This window comes from Leopardus geoffroyi, chromosome A1 (genome assembly GCF_018350155.1).
Source record: "Leopardus geoffroyi isolate Oge1 chromosome A1, O.geoffroyi_Oge1_pat1.0, whole genome shotgun sequence".
Taxonomy (NCBI): Eukaryota; Metazoa; Chordata; class Mammalia; order Carnivora; family Felidae; genus Leopardus; species Leopardus geoffroyi.
In genome coordinates, this window is record NC_059326.1 from 180,048,945 (window position 1) to 180,065,163 (window position 16,219).

General features: G+C 43.9%; 1 protein-coding gene and 1 long non-coding RNA gene across 2 annotated transcripts in view; one reads left to right on the forward strand and one right to left on the reverse strand.

Annotated features, from left to right (window-relative positions):
- Positions 1–16,219, forward strand: part of SLIT3 (slit guidance ligand 3) — a 596,997-nt gene that overhangs the window by 357,217 nt on the left and 223,561 nt on the right. The window lies entirely within an intron of this gene.
- On the reverse strand, positions 10,002–11,689 carry LOC123610921. Its single transcript, XR_006718338.1, has 2 exons — positions 10,877–11,689; positions 10,002–10,635 (listed from the first exon to the last, which is right to left on the reverse strand). It is a non-coding gene; the product is annotated as an uncharacterized LOC123610921 (long non-coding RNA).

Sequence of the window (16,219 nt, forward strand, 5' to 3'; positions counted from 1 at the left end):
CCAAAGTCTTTATATGTGTGGGGCTGGTTCAGAAGTGTATGGCTTTACTACAAGCAGACCTGGGAGGGTCCCCAGGCTCCCCCATTTTACAGGTATGGAGACAGGGTACAAACTGGCCCCAGTCACACAGCTGGGATGTGAAGGAGCTGGGATCTGACCCCAGTGCTTTTCCCTCCAGGTTTATTGGTGACTGACTATGATGCCCCCAGGGTGTCCCTCAGCCACATGTTGATTGATTGAGATGAATACACTAGGGCCTTGTCTGCAAACAGGAGGAGGAATTTTGCCACCCAAAAGTGGGGGGTGGGTGGCCAGGAACTACTGTTCTGTCTCCTTATAAAAGGAAGGGCCCAGGAAGAGAGAGGACTTATAGAGAAGAAACTCATATGTGTATGTTTTTTTTCTACTCATTCCCTTCCTGCTCTTCTTATCTAGTCTGGAAGAATAGCTTGAAAAGTTATGGTGTCTTCTACGAAAAAGAAAAGTGTCAGGAATGGAGTAGGGAGTTGTGATTTGGAGCTGAATTGGGAGAAATGGTCCCAACAGGTCCTGCCACCTGCCAAGGAGCTCCAGGCATATGGCAGCCAGGCTCCCCTGCAGCAGGCAGCTTCCCCTTCGTCGTCGTCTGTGGTTCTCAGCGGTAAAATGTAGTCCCAATTCTACCATATTTGAAATCATCACCATATCACTGGGAACACTGTGATGGCTACAGGCCAAGCAAACAGGTGGATCTCCTAAAAAGGCAGGATTGTGCCCCTCCCTACACCCTCCCCGCCCTGCCCAGGTCTGTGCCTCAGAGTAGAACTGTCAAAAACATTTTAAAGTCTGGCCCAGTGCTTGGGTACATGGTGAAAACATGTCCCGGAAGCTATTGAGCCAGACTTTGAAAGGGGAGCCCTCAGGAGTCATCTCAGGCCAGCATGTCCTGGGCCGTTCTCCTTGTACAGAAGCATGTGCTGACATACACTGGTGCCGCGAACCTTCTGGCCATACATCGCTGCTTTGTTTGCTGACCCTCAGCAGAACATAGAGGTAGGGCTACTGAAGCCCCAATCACCCAGTACCACCTGGCCCCACCCAGCCCAGGTCTCACCCTGCATTACATGCTCTCAGACACACTATGCCTTTCCTTCCCAGAGAACTTTTATCAAAAATCTCAACTTATGACTTGAATTTTTGTGGAGGGGCAGATGGGATCAAGGTCTCTCTCTTTCATTTCAGCCTTAAGCTCAGTGATGCCAGGGACTGTTTATTTTGCTTATCCCCGTATCCTCAGGTCCTCACATGTTTGGCACATAAAAGATGCACAGTAATATTTGTGGGGTGGATGAACGAGTCAGTCAATCAGTCATTTGTTTTTCAACTCCATCTGATTTTTTTTTTTTTACCTGAAAGGCCGTTGCCAGGTAAGGGGCAGTCTGAACTCCATGTGTAGCATATGAGAAGGTGAAACGGAATGCAGTCTTTCTCTTTTTAAAAAAAAAATTAAGTTTCTTTATTTCTGAGAGAAGGAGAGAGAGAGTGCGAGCATGAGCGGGGGAGGAGCAGAGAGAGGGAGACACAGAACCCAAAACAGGCTCCAGGCTCTGAGCTGTCAGTACAGAGCCCGATGCGGGGCTTGAACTGGCGAACTGCGAGAACATGACCTGAGCTGAAGTTGGATGCTTAACTGACTGAGCCACTCAGGCACCCCAAGGAATGCAGTCTTTCTTTTTGGGGGGTGGGGGGTGGACACACTTTTGGTGTCTGCTGCTCTGACTTGCCTAGGGAATTTGATCTGTGCCCATGTTTCCTCCCCACCAGATCATGGACAATACTAGTAAGACTATTTGTGAGGGACACCCGGACTTTCTGTGACAGGGGCATGGAGAGCAGCGGGCCTGGGCTGGCTATCACCAGTCAGAGCAGGAGGCTGTATTTGCAGAAGGAGGCAGCAGCTCTGAAGCATTTATCCCCAGAAATAGGCTGTTCCATTTTCCCAGGCACAAAGCACATGGGTTATTGACCAGGAGGCACATCACTCACGGCATGCGGCACCGTGAAACAGGACAAGAGACTCCATGCCAGGTGGATCAGGCCTCTGGGGGCTCCTGGTGTGAGAATTTCCAGAACTGGAGTTCCACTACCTCCATGAACTAAGCTGTAGGTGTCAGCGGCGAACTCTTTCCCAGGGTTCTGTTTGCAGACATGAGCTGGGGAGGAGAGTCCCCCAGAGTCCCTTACTAATCCCATTAGTAGGGGTAACAGTGCTGAGGCCTCCTACTTGCTGAGTACTGACTATGTGCCAGATGCCAAGCTCTGCTCTGTCCCTGCTGTCTCCTTACAGCGCTGGCACCTGGAACCCCATGGGAACGGTTGTCTCCCCTGTGAAGACAGGAAGCTGCGGCTGTGGGAGGTGTGAGTAACTGGCCCAGAGTCACCAGGCTAGAAGTGGCAGGGTGCATATTGGAAACCAGATCCCCTGACCTCAGAGCCCCAAGTGTGTCTGCCTGTTTTATTGTTTGCTTACTTATAGGCCTATATCCCTGGCAGGCCTGTGTGGGGAAAGCTGAAAAGGGTGTGATCCCCTCTACACCAATGGCCCTGCCTACAGCGGATGGTCCTCCCCACTTCAGAGCCATCTTTTCTTTAGGCAAAGATGCAGCCGTGGGCTCTCAAAGCTGAGTGTGGACTCTGAAATACCCAGTCCTCACCCCCATAAGTGCTGTTTCATCTGGGGGCATACCCAGGAATCTATGCTCTCACCTCTGCCCAGAGATGTGGGTGGTAGCTTCCCCCCTGCATCACGCTGCCTGAGCCCTTGTTTCTGTCCCCTGAGGGTGACTTGTCCTGCAGGTCCCTGGACTTGCCATGTGTCCTCCTTGCCTGGCTGAGTTACGTTTAGGTACCAGGCCCAAAGGTGACTGTGGTCCTCAGGGAGGGCACCCTGAGGAATAAACCAGACCAGAGCCTAACTGTAAGGAGGCATCCGCCTCTCCTGCCAGCCTCAGCCACTTCCCAGCAGTTGGTATTCTACCCAGGCACCTGTGTGAGCCATCGGACAGTCTTCCCAGGCATTTCCCTCCCTCATGGGAGCCAGACCTTGTCTGCCCATGCATGAACAGACTCCTCGGGGAGGCTTCAGATAAATAAGCTGCCAGTCAGGAGACACAGCTGTCCCTCCGGAGTAACTGAGGGAGATTTAATCCCAGGAGGTCTTCCAGTTGGACAGAATTTTCCCACTCTGCTCTTCCCTCACCCGAACCAATCCTGGTTTCAGAGCATGCCTATCTGTGGTCCTGCCTTTCCCACTATCTGCTTGCCCACACAGCTTGGAATGGGCTGGTTAAGCACTCTGTGCCTCAGTTTCCTCATTTGTAAAATGAAGGCTCTGATAACACCTACTCATAGGATTGTTGTGATTATTTAATGACTTAAATCTCATAAAATGTTTAACACAGTATTTCGCATGTAGTAAGCCCTCAATAAAGGTTAGCTATTATCATCATAACAGCAACAATAGTAATAATGCTTAATATTATTATAGGACATTGGATGGGGCTGGGAATCGCTTGCTGGTACCATCTGGAACAGATAACCTATCCTCTATTAGCCTTGGTTTCCATATCTATGAAATGGACACAATAATAGTACCTAAGATAGGATTGTTGTGAGAATTGACTAAGTTCTTAGAACATTGTCTGGCAATATAAGCACTTGCCAAATATTAGCTGTTATATTATCATTGTTATTACTCAGTATTTTTTTTTTAATTTTTTAACCTTTATTGATTTTTGAGACAGAGAGAGAGAGCATGAACGGGGGAGGTTCAGAGAGGGATGGAGACACAGAATCTGAAACAGGCTCCAGGCTCTGAGCTGTCAGCACAGAGCCCGACGTGGGGCTCGAACTCACGCACCGTGAGATCATGACCTGAGCCGAAGTCAGACGCTCAACTGACTGAGCCACCCAGGCGCCCCATTACTCAGTATTTTTAATGAATAATTTATTTTTTGTCATTGGGACCAGGCCAATAACATATAACCTGATGGAGAGAGTCATGTTAAGGGTCACAGGCATGTATCACCAGTCCAGGGACTTTTGGGCAGAGGTACTTTGATGACCTTAGCCAGGGTTATTACTCTCTCCATCTATAAAATAGTGCCCATTTCCCAACTTCCTTCCAGAGATATTATGAAGAGAAAACGGGAGAATGGGTGTGAAAGTGTTTTGGTTCTAAAAGTTCTATTTTAAGTAAAGTAGTACCTAAAATATTAATTAGATTCACTCCTGGCTGTTTAAATGTTAAAAAATAAATAAGAAATCCTCTAAAGGAGAATGTCATGGCAAAAGCTAGAGATTTTTAAATTATGTTTGGCATTTCCTCCTTGTAAAAGTTGTGAGCACTCATCAAGGAGCAAGCAGTGGCCCAGAGGCCAGGTTTCTAAGCAGAGGGAGGACCAGTGCGCAGATATGATTTACACAGCAGCTGCTGCCGCCATCTTCCCTAGGCGTAGTCCAAAAATCCAGTCCTTGCCAGAGATCTGGAGGGACACCACAGTGGCATAGAAGCCAGGGGGTAATTCTTTACACCTGTGTTTCTCAAAGAGTGATAGTTAACACAATATAAAGATACATGGGAAAACTTTGAAAAATTCATTGTTAATTTAATGGATAATAGAGAAAAATATAACTCACACATTAAACTCTTGGTTTTACTGATATTACTGTTTTTCCTCTTTAAATAATTTTTTAAATGTGAGCCAACTTAAAAGGAAGTGTAAGTAAATATGACCAAAATCTTGCAAGTGGGGAAAAAAATGAGAAAAGTTTGGAAAATGCTACATTAAACAAACCTTTATTGAGTGCCTATTACACGCCAAGCACTCTACTGGGTCCTGGAAGTGTCACACTTAATAATGTATCATCCCTGGCTTGAAGCTTTCCATCCAGTGTGAGAAACAGCCACATCCACGCTAACTATAACACGATGTGATAGGTGATGTGCCAGCAGTTGAGGAAAGTGCCAAGCAAACCAGATACAGGAGGGATCCATTCCACTAGGTAAATGAGAAGGGCTTCAGAGAGGAATGACATTTGACTGGGTGCTGAACGTGCCAAGTACTCCAGTTAATGGTTGGTGAACAGTACTGTGGTTAACGGTGTCCCTATTGTCACAAAGCTTACATTCTTGCAGGCAAGATAGACTAAGTCCTAACAGTCAAGGAAATTCATGATGCAAATGCAAGTTTCAATAAGTGCCACAAAGGAAATGAGCTACAGAATAAGGAGGGGCCCTTCTATGGGGCATTGGTCAGAGAAGGTTTCTCTCAAAGGTAAAGCTGAAACATAAATGATAAGAAGCCACTAGCCATTGGAAAAAGTAAAAGGTTTTAAGAGTTTTAAATTGTGGTATAACATACATAACATCACATCTTAACCATTTTTAAGTATGCAGTTCAGTATTATTGAGGACATTTACATTGTTCTGCCAGCAATCTCCAGAACTCTTTTCATCTTACAAAACTGAATCTCTATACCCATTAGATAACAACTCCCTATGTCCCCACCACCCACAGACCCTGGAACCACCACTCTGATTTCTGCCTCTGTGAACTTGACTACTCTAGGTACTTCATATAAGTGGGATTATACAGTGTTGGGGGCTTTTTTGTGACTGGCTTATTTCACTTAGCATAATATCGTCTCAAGGTTCATCAGTGTTGCAGCATGTGTCCAAAGTTTTTCCTTTTAAGCCAAGGGCCTTTTAAGGGCCCAATAACAGTCTATGTACATACCAGGATTTTGTTTATCCATTCATCCTGCAACGGACCCTTGTGTTCTTTCCATCCTCTGACCTGTAAAACATGTTCCTGTGAACATGAGTGTACAACATTTCTTCATGACCCTGATTTCAGTTCTTTGGGGTATATACCCAGAAGTACAATTGCTGGGTCATATGTTAATTCCATTTTTAACTTTTTGGGGAATTGCCATACCATTTTCCACAGCAGCTACACCAGTTTACATTCCCACCAACAGTGCACAGGGGTTCCAGTTTCTCCATATCCCCTCTAAAACTTATTAGGAATTCTTTTTAAAATTGTAGTCATCCTAAAACAGAGATAGTGTGGTATCTCATCGTGGTTTTGCTTTTCATTTCCCTAATGATTAGCGATGCTGAGCATCTTTCCATGTGCTATTAGTATATCTTCTTTAGAGAAAAATCTGTTCAAGTCCTTTGTCTGTTTTTTAATTGGGTATTTTTGTTGTTGAGTGGACTTTATGACATAGCAATGAAAAGCTGAAAGGCTCTTGAGCAGGGCATTAACATAGATCAGATTGTAGAAATATACGTCTGGCAGTAGGAAAGACGAATTGAAGGGTAGAAGCACAAAGTGGGGCTCCCAGGGTTGGTGCTGTGATGGCCCAGTGGAGAACTGTTCAGAAGTAGCACCAAGGCAATTGTTATGACCAAGTGAATAACTGTTTGTGTCTGCTTATGCCTGAAAACCTCATCTCCCAAATCGGAGATCTATATTCTCTCAGAGAGATGAGCTTCTTCTCAGGACCTCATAGGCTGAGTTGGGTGGGTGGATGGAATCAGTCTTCTTGTGTGTTTTGGGGAGCTATGGGTTTCCGTTTTATGATGATCCTGATTTCTGAGTCACTGCTCCCAAACAAAAGCACTGTTGCCATTGAGCGACCTGGTGGATGGAATGTAGTCTGTGCAAATCACTTCCTGAATAGTGAGTTGCTGGGAAAGCCAATGGAGATCCCACCTGGGTTTACAGCCAGCCCTGTCAGCTGACTTCTAATCCATTTTCCAGCAGCTAGCTGAGCTCTGAAATGTGTCGTTTGGAGCAGTAAGAGGACCTAGACTTCACTTGGTTACTGTTTTTAAATATAACAAATGACATTCTCTTTGTATTAGAACAAGCAAAGAAGCTTAGAGTTGACAAACCTGGACTTGACTTTGAAACCAAGCACATCACCTTCAGAACCTTGGTTTCTGCTTCTATAAAATCAGGGAAATAGCAACCCCCCCTCCTTTATGCATTCTACATATTGCCTCGTTCCACGTTCATTCCAACATCTTCCTTGTGTACTTTTCTATAATGTAGAGACGGGAAAGCTAAAGATGGAAGCTCCCACACCCTACTGCAGCTCTGGGGTGATTTAATATCTGCCACCTGATACGCTTGTACAAGACTAGAATCCAGAACTAAGTTTACTGGGAAGAGAGGAGTCCTGCCAGGGATCCCTCTTGCTGGTGTGGATACATAGCCAACTGTTCTGGATATAGCTTTTAAAATCCCCCTCTGTCAGCTAGATGGTCTGACTCTGGAACCGGCTCTTGGGGCAGTTGCCTCCTGCTTCCCCAGCTTGTGCACTGTAATAGCTCTCTTGGCTGGCCAGTTCTGCAGTATTGCTCCCTGGAGCCATCCCACAAGTTAGTAAGCATTTAATCCCATTTGCTACAATATCGATAGATGCTTATAAAATTGTTGGTCGTCTTGTTCAAACTCTCTAGAGTAGCTCCTATTAACCTGTAATGAATCCCAGGCTCATTTACGTGGTTTAGGAGCACAGCACAAAATAACAAGCAAACATTCCTCACACTGTTCTTGACTCCTAGAAGATGTTCAATCAATACTGATTGTCTCTGGCTCTGAAATTGGGGGTGATCTCCTCGGTGGAAGATACCACTGCTTTCCTCTACGATGGAACCTCAGGGATATGAGGAAGGGCTTTCTCTACCTTTTCCCTCCACTCTGCCAAATCCTCCCACCTTCTCACTGATCTTTAGAACTTTTTTTTTTTTTAAAGGAAAAGACTTTCTCATTTAGACTAAAGACTCAAAACTCAAATGTTCCTGTATTCATTACACTGGCTTGAGTTGAAAAGAGGTGCAGTGGTTGATTTGGGCTCCTATGCTAAAAGGGGGATTTGAGGATGAAGGAGGGAGAGGTGTGGAGGGTACTAGACCCCGGTCTACAGGCCAGAAGCAGGACACAGGAAGGGAAGCCAGACAAAGACGGGAGCTAGGGATGCCCTTCATCCTAAAGGCCTAGAGTTAGGATACTCATGCCAAAACATGGCCACTTAATCCCTTTCTGTGGCCCCTGTGAACAGCTGGAAGTTGGCCAGAATGGCTAAAGTGCCAAGAACAAGGGGATCAGTGACACGAAGGGAGACTGGAGAATTAGGCAGAGGTCCCATCAGGCAGGGTCTTGTGGACCAGTTTAAGGACTCTTATCCATGGTTGACCAGTGTTTTCTGTAAAGGGCCAATCTCTACCGTAACTATTCAACTGTGCTGTTGTGGCACAGAAGCAGCCACAGACAATACATAAACAAGAGGCTGAGTTCCAGAAAACCTTGTTTCAGGCAGCAGGCTGGATTTGGCCCATGGGCCATAGTTTGCTGACACCTGGCCTAGTCTGAGGACACTGAGAAGCCTTTAAAAGCTATAAGGAAGTTACCTAAAGATGTTTATGTTTGTGAAAGAGCTCTCTGGCTCCAGGGAGGACAGCTGATTGCAGGGAACAGAGGCTTTGGAGTAGCCCCAGAAGAGATGGTGATGGCTCAAGTGAGAATATGGCCAGTGGATAGACAAGTGGATTGCACAGACACTTGGAAGTGTAAATGATAGAGCCTGGTGATTGGATGGGTACAAGAATCAAGGAGAGGGAAGCATCAAGACTGATGCCCAGGCCTCTGGCCAGTAGAATGTTCTGAGTATCAGTTAGTTTTACCCTTCCTTGTTTCTTCCATCTAATGATCTGTTAAACCCTTTCCCCAAAACATTCTCAATCCCCTCCTTCTGTTTCTGCTTATGGGCTGTCTATCATTGTCCCAGTCATCAAGACTCCAGGCTGGAATCATCCTTGACTCCTTCTCTCCTATGAGTCCTGCTCTTTCCTAATTAAGTACATGAGCTGTCAACTCAGCTCCACCATCTGCAATTGCAACCACCCCCTCTCTGTGACCTTGGTCTCTCACTCTTCCCCTTCCAAACCTCTTGGTCTTGGTCCGAGCACATTCCCATAGTGCACATTCCCACCTCTGCAGATTTTAATTCATATTGGTTCACACACTCCACTTATTGTGCCTACGTAGGATTGATCTTCTTTGCAAAGACCAAGACCTCCCTTTGAAACCTTGCTCCTTGACACAGTAACACTACAGAATGGGGCCAGTTGCTTAACTTCCGAAATCCTTAGTTTGCTCATCTGTAAAATGGAGTTAACTTTATTAATATGAGTATTAGCATATTGCTATGAATACTAACAAAGAAAACTCACAGAATCCATTTAGAAGATGACAGATGTTCAGTAAATATTACTTTCCTTCTCCCACACTCCCAAAGGGGGTTAAATAATTTGGGGGGTGGTTAAATAATTAAGCAAAGGGCACCTGGGTGGCTCAGTCAGTTGAGTGTCCAACTTCAGCTCAAGCCATAATCTTGTGGTTTATGAGTTAGAGCCCCGAATCAGACTCACTGCTGTCAGCACAGAGCCTGCTTTGGATCCTCTAGCCCCTTGTCTCTCTGTCCTCCTCCCCTGCTCACACTATGTCTCAACATAAATAAAACATTTTAAAAAATAAATGAACAAGCTTTTATGGATAAAGTACTTAGAATAGTGTCTGACACATAGTATGTGCTCAGTAAAGATTGACCAACTTTTTCCTATTTAATGTAAACATCAGGCAGAGTTATAAACTGTTGTCCCTCTACTTGTCATTCCATCATTATGATAATCAGTTTGGGGAACTTGCAGATCAAGAGTGGGGGTGGGAAAGCAGCTTGGAGCAGGGACGGAAGAAGATGCAGCTGGAGACAAGAGTAGGGCACTAATGGTGTGCAGTTCCCAAAATCAACTTCACCTAATTTTTAATTTTGCTAATGGCTAGTCTTTATTTGAGATGTCATGCTGAAATAACTCTTTTAATAAAGGAAAACTAATGCACTCATTTCCCCCCCCCTTCCTCTACATCAGCAAGGACTTGGTGCAATGATGTATATCACCCTTTTATTTTAATTAAGCATATAGCTGTGAGAGGCTTGTAAAAATGTTGCCAACAGAGAAATGCTTTAACGGACGTGAACTTGAGGTTGGCTTGTCCCATATATCTTTACTACATAAAATTGCCCTCTTCATCTTGCACGTGAGGTGAATAGATGAGCCCCAGTGAGCACCTCTGGGGTGGAGGAAATAGGGTGTTTGGGAACAAGAAGAGTGTGCTGTTTCTAGCATTTTCAGGAAGACTGAGAAGAGAAGAAGAAAAAGGAAAGCTGTTTTCTGTGCATGATCACGTGCAGGGAAATATCCCCTTTGAGGTTTTCTATCATTTGCCCTCCACGTGTCACGTGACAGATGGTATCTAAATGCACAGATTTTGAAGGGGGCGGAAATCGAGTTTTAAATCTGAGACCTGGGATCAAATTCCAGCAGTCCAGTTCCAGAGCCTCTGCATCCAGTCATTGTGCTAAGCTACTCCCCCACTGACGGGGCATAGCCAGGTGTCCTGGTGAGAAGATTGCAGGTATTCCGTGAACTGTAGATGAGTGAGTGATGCAATGTGCAATGCTTTGTAACTAGTAGATCAGTGAGTGCAGCACAGAAGGCTGAGTGTGGGATGTCTGTGATTCCTATTTAAAAAAATACATAGGGAGAGAAACTCTGTTTAAGCCAGGAAAAGAGAGAGAGACCGAGAAACTGACTTACACAAAAGAGGTTTTAAGGGAAGAGACCACACACACACACACACACACACACACACACACGCACCCCCCTCGTAGAGAAGTAAGCTTGTCCTGGAGGAGGGAGAAAGAAGGCGGCGGTTTGGGAAGCAACGTGGAAACCCCCTGAATGCCCACACTCTCCACTCACGAGGGCTGGAAAGCGCATTAAAACTGAATAAGGAAGTTGGTGAGATGTAGCCCCACAGGGGGCATCTGTATTCCCTCTGTGCAGCCACAATTGTCTCACTGGTGAATAATTCATTCTGAGATTATCCTCCCAGGCTCTAGTTAAGTTGTTGTGCTTGCTCTCTGCAAAATCGGCTGGGTGTACGAAGCTGTTGTGCAGCGTGGAGAGGGGAAGTTCATAGAAGCAGGGTCTCCACAGCTGTGGGGGCTCCAGGTTGCTGAAACCTTTCACTCCCAAAAAGAAGCAAAATGCATCCAGTCAGCATGTTTATCTTCCCCAAAGGCAGGTTTGACTTCCTTACTTTGTAGCCTTTTATTTTCCTCTTCTAGAATTCTGTCCAAATGGAACTAGACATCCCAAAGCTGTTTATCTTCTAGAATCAAGGTCATTGTTACAGACAGTTTGCTGTTCCAGAAACTGGGTTCTATAGATTCATGCTGGAAAGAAATGACAGTCACTCCCATGTAGTAACAGCCAAAACCCCCATTTGATTTTATCCGTTCTAAATCATTTAGTGTGTACTACTGATTATGAACATTGACTTTTCTCAAAGTGAAGTCCTTTAATAGAAGAAAGCATATTAAGTAATATCATATTGAGAGTAGATCACCAAAACATGTCATGGGAAAAAGTTCTTGGCTTTTATGTTCCCACTTTTTATCAATGAGGAAGTGACTTTAAACAATAATATATAGAATCCAAAATATAATTTATTGTTGAAAAATTAAGGCACTTGGTGGTATTTAACCTGGAAAAGAAAAGCCTAGCATGTTGTTCAACTTATCTTTATTAAATAAGGCACTTTCAGAAAACAAAGAACAATATTATTTTTATAAAAATCAGGTATTACCTAATGTTACGATATAAAAGTTCCTCTCTACAGAGATAGCCATTATTAAAAGCTTGAGTATCTTTCCAGAAAGTTTCTATGCCTGTTCAAATGGAATCAGATTATATATTGTTTGCAAGTTTGCTATTTCACTTAACAACATATCATGGCAACATTTCCATGTCTGAACAGAATTCTCTTTGAAAAAACTGCTTGGTATTCTCCTGTCAAGATGCACTAGAATTTAGTTTAACATTAACCAGGCAATCACTGATAGAGATTTAAGTTGTTTCTAGCATCACTGAGACAGTATTGTAGTAAACATCCTTATGCATCTATCTTTGTACATTACTCTGAGTATATTTATAGGATAAATCTCTAGAAGTGGAATGGCTGGGGCAGAACATTTTTAAGAAAAAAATGAAATGGGCACAAATTAAAGCCAGGGTTCTTTGAGCTAGACAAAAGTAGTTTTGCCGTCCCTATATAACCTTGGATGCATCACTGAGGCTGTGACGTCTTCTTTTCCAAAGAACTTTAGGCCCTGTCCAGGCCCAATGCAGCATTGCCGCATCAATGCTTGGGGAAGCTGTAGCCACGCCACACGTCTGTCCATGGATCCACACCGCTGAGAGCTCAGTTCTTCCACCTGACTATAATTAATGGCAAGTGCAAGGAAGTTGTTGGAAACGCAAATCGGGTTCACAAACCTCTTATAAAATATCTTCTAAAAGCCCTCACCTCACTGCAGCCGTTGACAACATGGCTGGGGCCTCAGTGACAACTGATATACGAACTTCCTTTACCAAAGTATTACTAGCCCCAGGGACCCTTTAAATCTCATTTTCTTTTGCTTTTACCCAAGTCGGAACACTAGGCAGAAATGCATATATATGTAAGATGAATACAGTGCACAGTTGAGATTTCTCCTGCTATGAGTCTCTCCACACCTTGAATTTTGGACTCTCAAGCCGTTTTTAAATGCGGCTTCATTTTTCTTCCCTGTCATTACCTGATTTCATCTGAAAATCTCAGCATGTGGTTCTCTTTTCCTTTAATTCAGTAGATTTGGCATTGCTGTTTATTATATCAACGTGACATCTATCTAATATAACATCTTTGAAGCACCAGGATGTTTAAAAAAGGGGGGGGGGGCTTAACTCTTCGAGGCTAACTGGAGACTTTAAATTTATAGAGGTGACTTTAGCCCTTTGTAGATCTTCCTCTAGATAGAAATATATTTGTAATCAAAATGATAATCCATATTCCCTCATTCCTCAGCTGAGATGAATGGAAAGAGACTTGAGTGAAGGCTGAGCTATTTATTCACTGATTGTTTAAAGTCAGAGTTAGTCTGTCTTGGGAGAAAAGATTGTATTAGCTTGATAAAGCTAACCCTTTCAGCCTGGGGGAGAAAAATTACACAATAACATCACAAAGGTTTCCTTGGCTTCTCTCAAGAGGAATTAAATTTTCACACACCAAAACCTTCCATATTGGAGGGTATGCTTCTAGAGATAATATGGACATAAAAGCAATACCAGATTTTTCTTCTTTTGATGGGAAGCAGGAGACATTACAACAGACCCCAGGATTTAGAGAGAAGGCTGGCAGGGAGCCACAGGGGCATGGTGGAAGGGCTATGGCCATCTTTCTTCAATACAGACAGTATCTTGCAAAAACCTGTCATTAGTGTCTGTGGCCAGAGGTGCCTTGTTTGGAGTTCTGGTTGGGATTCTTCAGCATGGAATATCAATAAGAAACAAATAGGGGGCTTTGACTATGATTTATGTCAGGAACCAGTCCTTTCGTTTCCCGCCGTGCCACACACAGATTGGGAAGTAGGCAAGGAAGCGAGCTGATGTATACAGCCAAGGCACGAGGCACAAGACAGAGCTGAGCAGGAGGGGTTGGAGCTGTTAAAATCTGGCTTGTAAATCTCAAGGTGTGAGAACACTACGACTTAGCTAGAAATTGCTGTTGACTCTGACCCTGGAACCTAAGCTCACTCTACATTTGACCTTAGATAGGGTGTTGATTTCAGATTGTTTTTTAGTCTTTCAGGCCCTCAACCTGATGATGATTAAGCAATAATGCTGGGGGCCGTCTGTTCCTAGTTACTCATCATCCCACTGGAGGGATAGAAAAACTCCTATTTAGCACTCCCTTCATTTATTTCTGTCTCCTTTGTACCTCTGAAGCTGAACATATTAGTCATGTTGTATGACAAGGATCGCAGGGATATTCCCAGCTGTTTGGAAGGAGACAGGGAGAAATGACAGGCAGAGAGGCCACTGTCAATAATACAAAGCACCACAGGTGAGGTGTGTGGCATTTTGGTGTTGTCAGCAAACCAGCCAGATCCCAGTCAATCTCTTGTAGGAGGTGTGCCCAGTGGACTTGAGAAAAAAGTTGCCTGGAGAAAGAGTTGGGTAGAGGGGCAGGTGAAAAACTCCACGTAAGACTGAGAAATACATTATTTCTAAAATTGACAGTCCTTTTTGATGAGTTAAGTGGAAGCGAGTTATGATCTAAATCAATAGAATTGATAATTTTTTCATCTTGAAAGGTTAACCGTATTTTTGACACTCCCCTATCTCCCAAGCAACTTGGCTTTTAAGAAAAAAGAAAAAAATCCTCTGGGCAAGGAGCCTCAGATACACTTAATTTAGGGCTGATGTTTATGACTGGTCATTGACCTTGAAATTCCATTAGTGCTAATGAAGGACAGTGCTGGATGCGTCCTGCCCGGAGACGGGAGTCCGGTAAGTGACAGGCTTGGCGCCTGGAGGGCCCCCCCCCCCTCCAACTCCACGCTCAGCTAGATCTGACTTCCCCGGGTCCTTCTGCCTCAGCCAAGGCTCTGTCCTGCAGGCCTTCCAGACAGCCTCCCCCTGGCTGTGGGTCCTCCTGGACCTTCCTCCCAGAAGAGAGGAGAAAAGTCCTATTAGAGTGAGTTTATTGTTTGCTGTATCTGCTTCTCCTTTCCCAGAGCCCTGGAATTCAAATGCAGATATGCAGCTGGCATCCTAAAATTTTCCATCTGAAAGAGACAAAGATAACCGTTGTGAATATTTTGCTACTGGTGGGGTTGCTACTGTTGTTTTGCCAAAGTATTTTAAAGTAAATTATGGACATTGTGACACTTTTTATTCCCAAATATTTTAGTATGCCTCATTAAAAAGTAAAAATATGCTCTTCCACAACTATAACACCATTATCATGCTTTTAAAAAATGAATAATTCTTGGGGCGCCTGGGTGGCGCAGTCGGTTAAGCGTCCGACTTCAGCCAGGTCACGATCTCGCGGTCCATGAGTTCGAGCCCCGCGTCGGGCTCTGGGCTGATGACTCAGAGCCTGGAGCCTGTTTCCGATTCTGTGTCTCCTTCTCTCTCTGCCCCTCCCCCCTTCATGCTCTGTCTCTCTCTGTCTCAAAAATAAATAAATAAATAAAAATGAATAATTCCTTAGTATCATCCAATATCCAGGCGATATTACAAGTCCCCCATTATTCTAAAAATATTTTTTTAGCAACGGGTTTGTTCAGATTACAAGCCAAACGGTATGCCTGTTGCATTTAGCTGTTATTCCTTTTTAGGTCTAGAACTATGCTGTTCCCTACAATAGCCTCTGACCACAAGTAGCCTCTGGCTTACAAACACTTAAAATGTGGCTAGTCCAAATTAAGACATGCTAGAAGTGTACAAAACATACCAGATTTCGAGGACAGTACCAAAAGCAAATGTCAAATGGCTCATTAACAATTTTATATTGATTCTGTGTTGAGATTATAATATTTTGGATGTCGTGGATATAATAAAATATATTAAATATATTTCAGGTGTTTCTTTTTACTTTTCTAACGTGGCTACTAGAAAATCTAAGATTCTGTAGGGGCTGGCATTTGTGGCCCATATTATATTTCTATTGGATAGCACTGGTCTAAAAGATCACCCTCTGCTTTTAATCTGGAAGAGTTTCTTCCTCTGTTTTTCTCTTGCCCTTGACTTATTGAAGAAACCAGGTCCTGAGGTATGCCCCATCTTTGGGATACTTTTTTGATGGCTCCTGTATGCTACAGTTTAACTTCTTCCTCTAGCCCTAGATTTCTAACAGCTGGTTAATTAGGCTTGCTTAGATTCAGGTTTCAATTTTTCCCCAAGAAGCCTCCACGAGTGACACTGTACTTCAGAGTACCACCTCAGGATGCCCCTAATCTTTGTCTCCTTGCTAAGATTAATCAAGGAGTTAGGTGGTTACTATCTGATCCCTTTCTTGAAAAAATGCTTTTCCACCCTCATTACCAGCAATAAGCTGTGACCAAGTATTGGGCACCCTGAATCTGCCTTTAACTTAATGATTTAACATTCATTGGTGACTGTTGCCTGAATTAATTATTTAATTGGAGGTTAGGTTGCAAAATGACTTTTTCTACCATCTGTTTAGGTCTGTTAGTTATAATTTACATGTGAAGA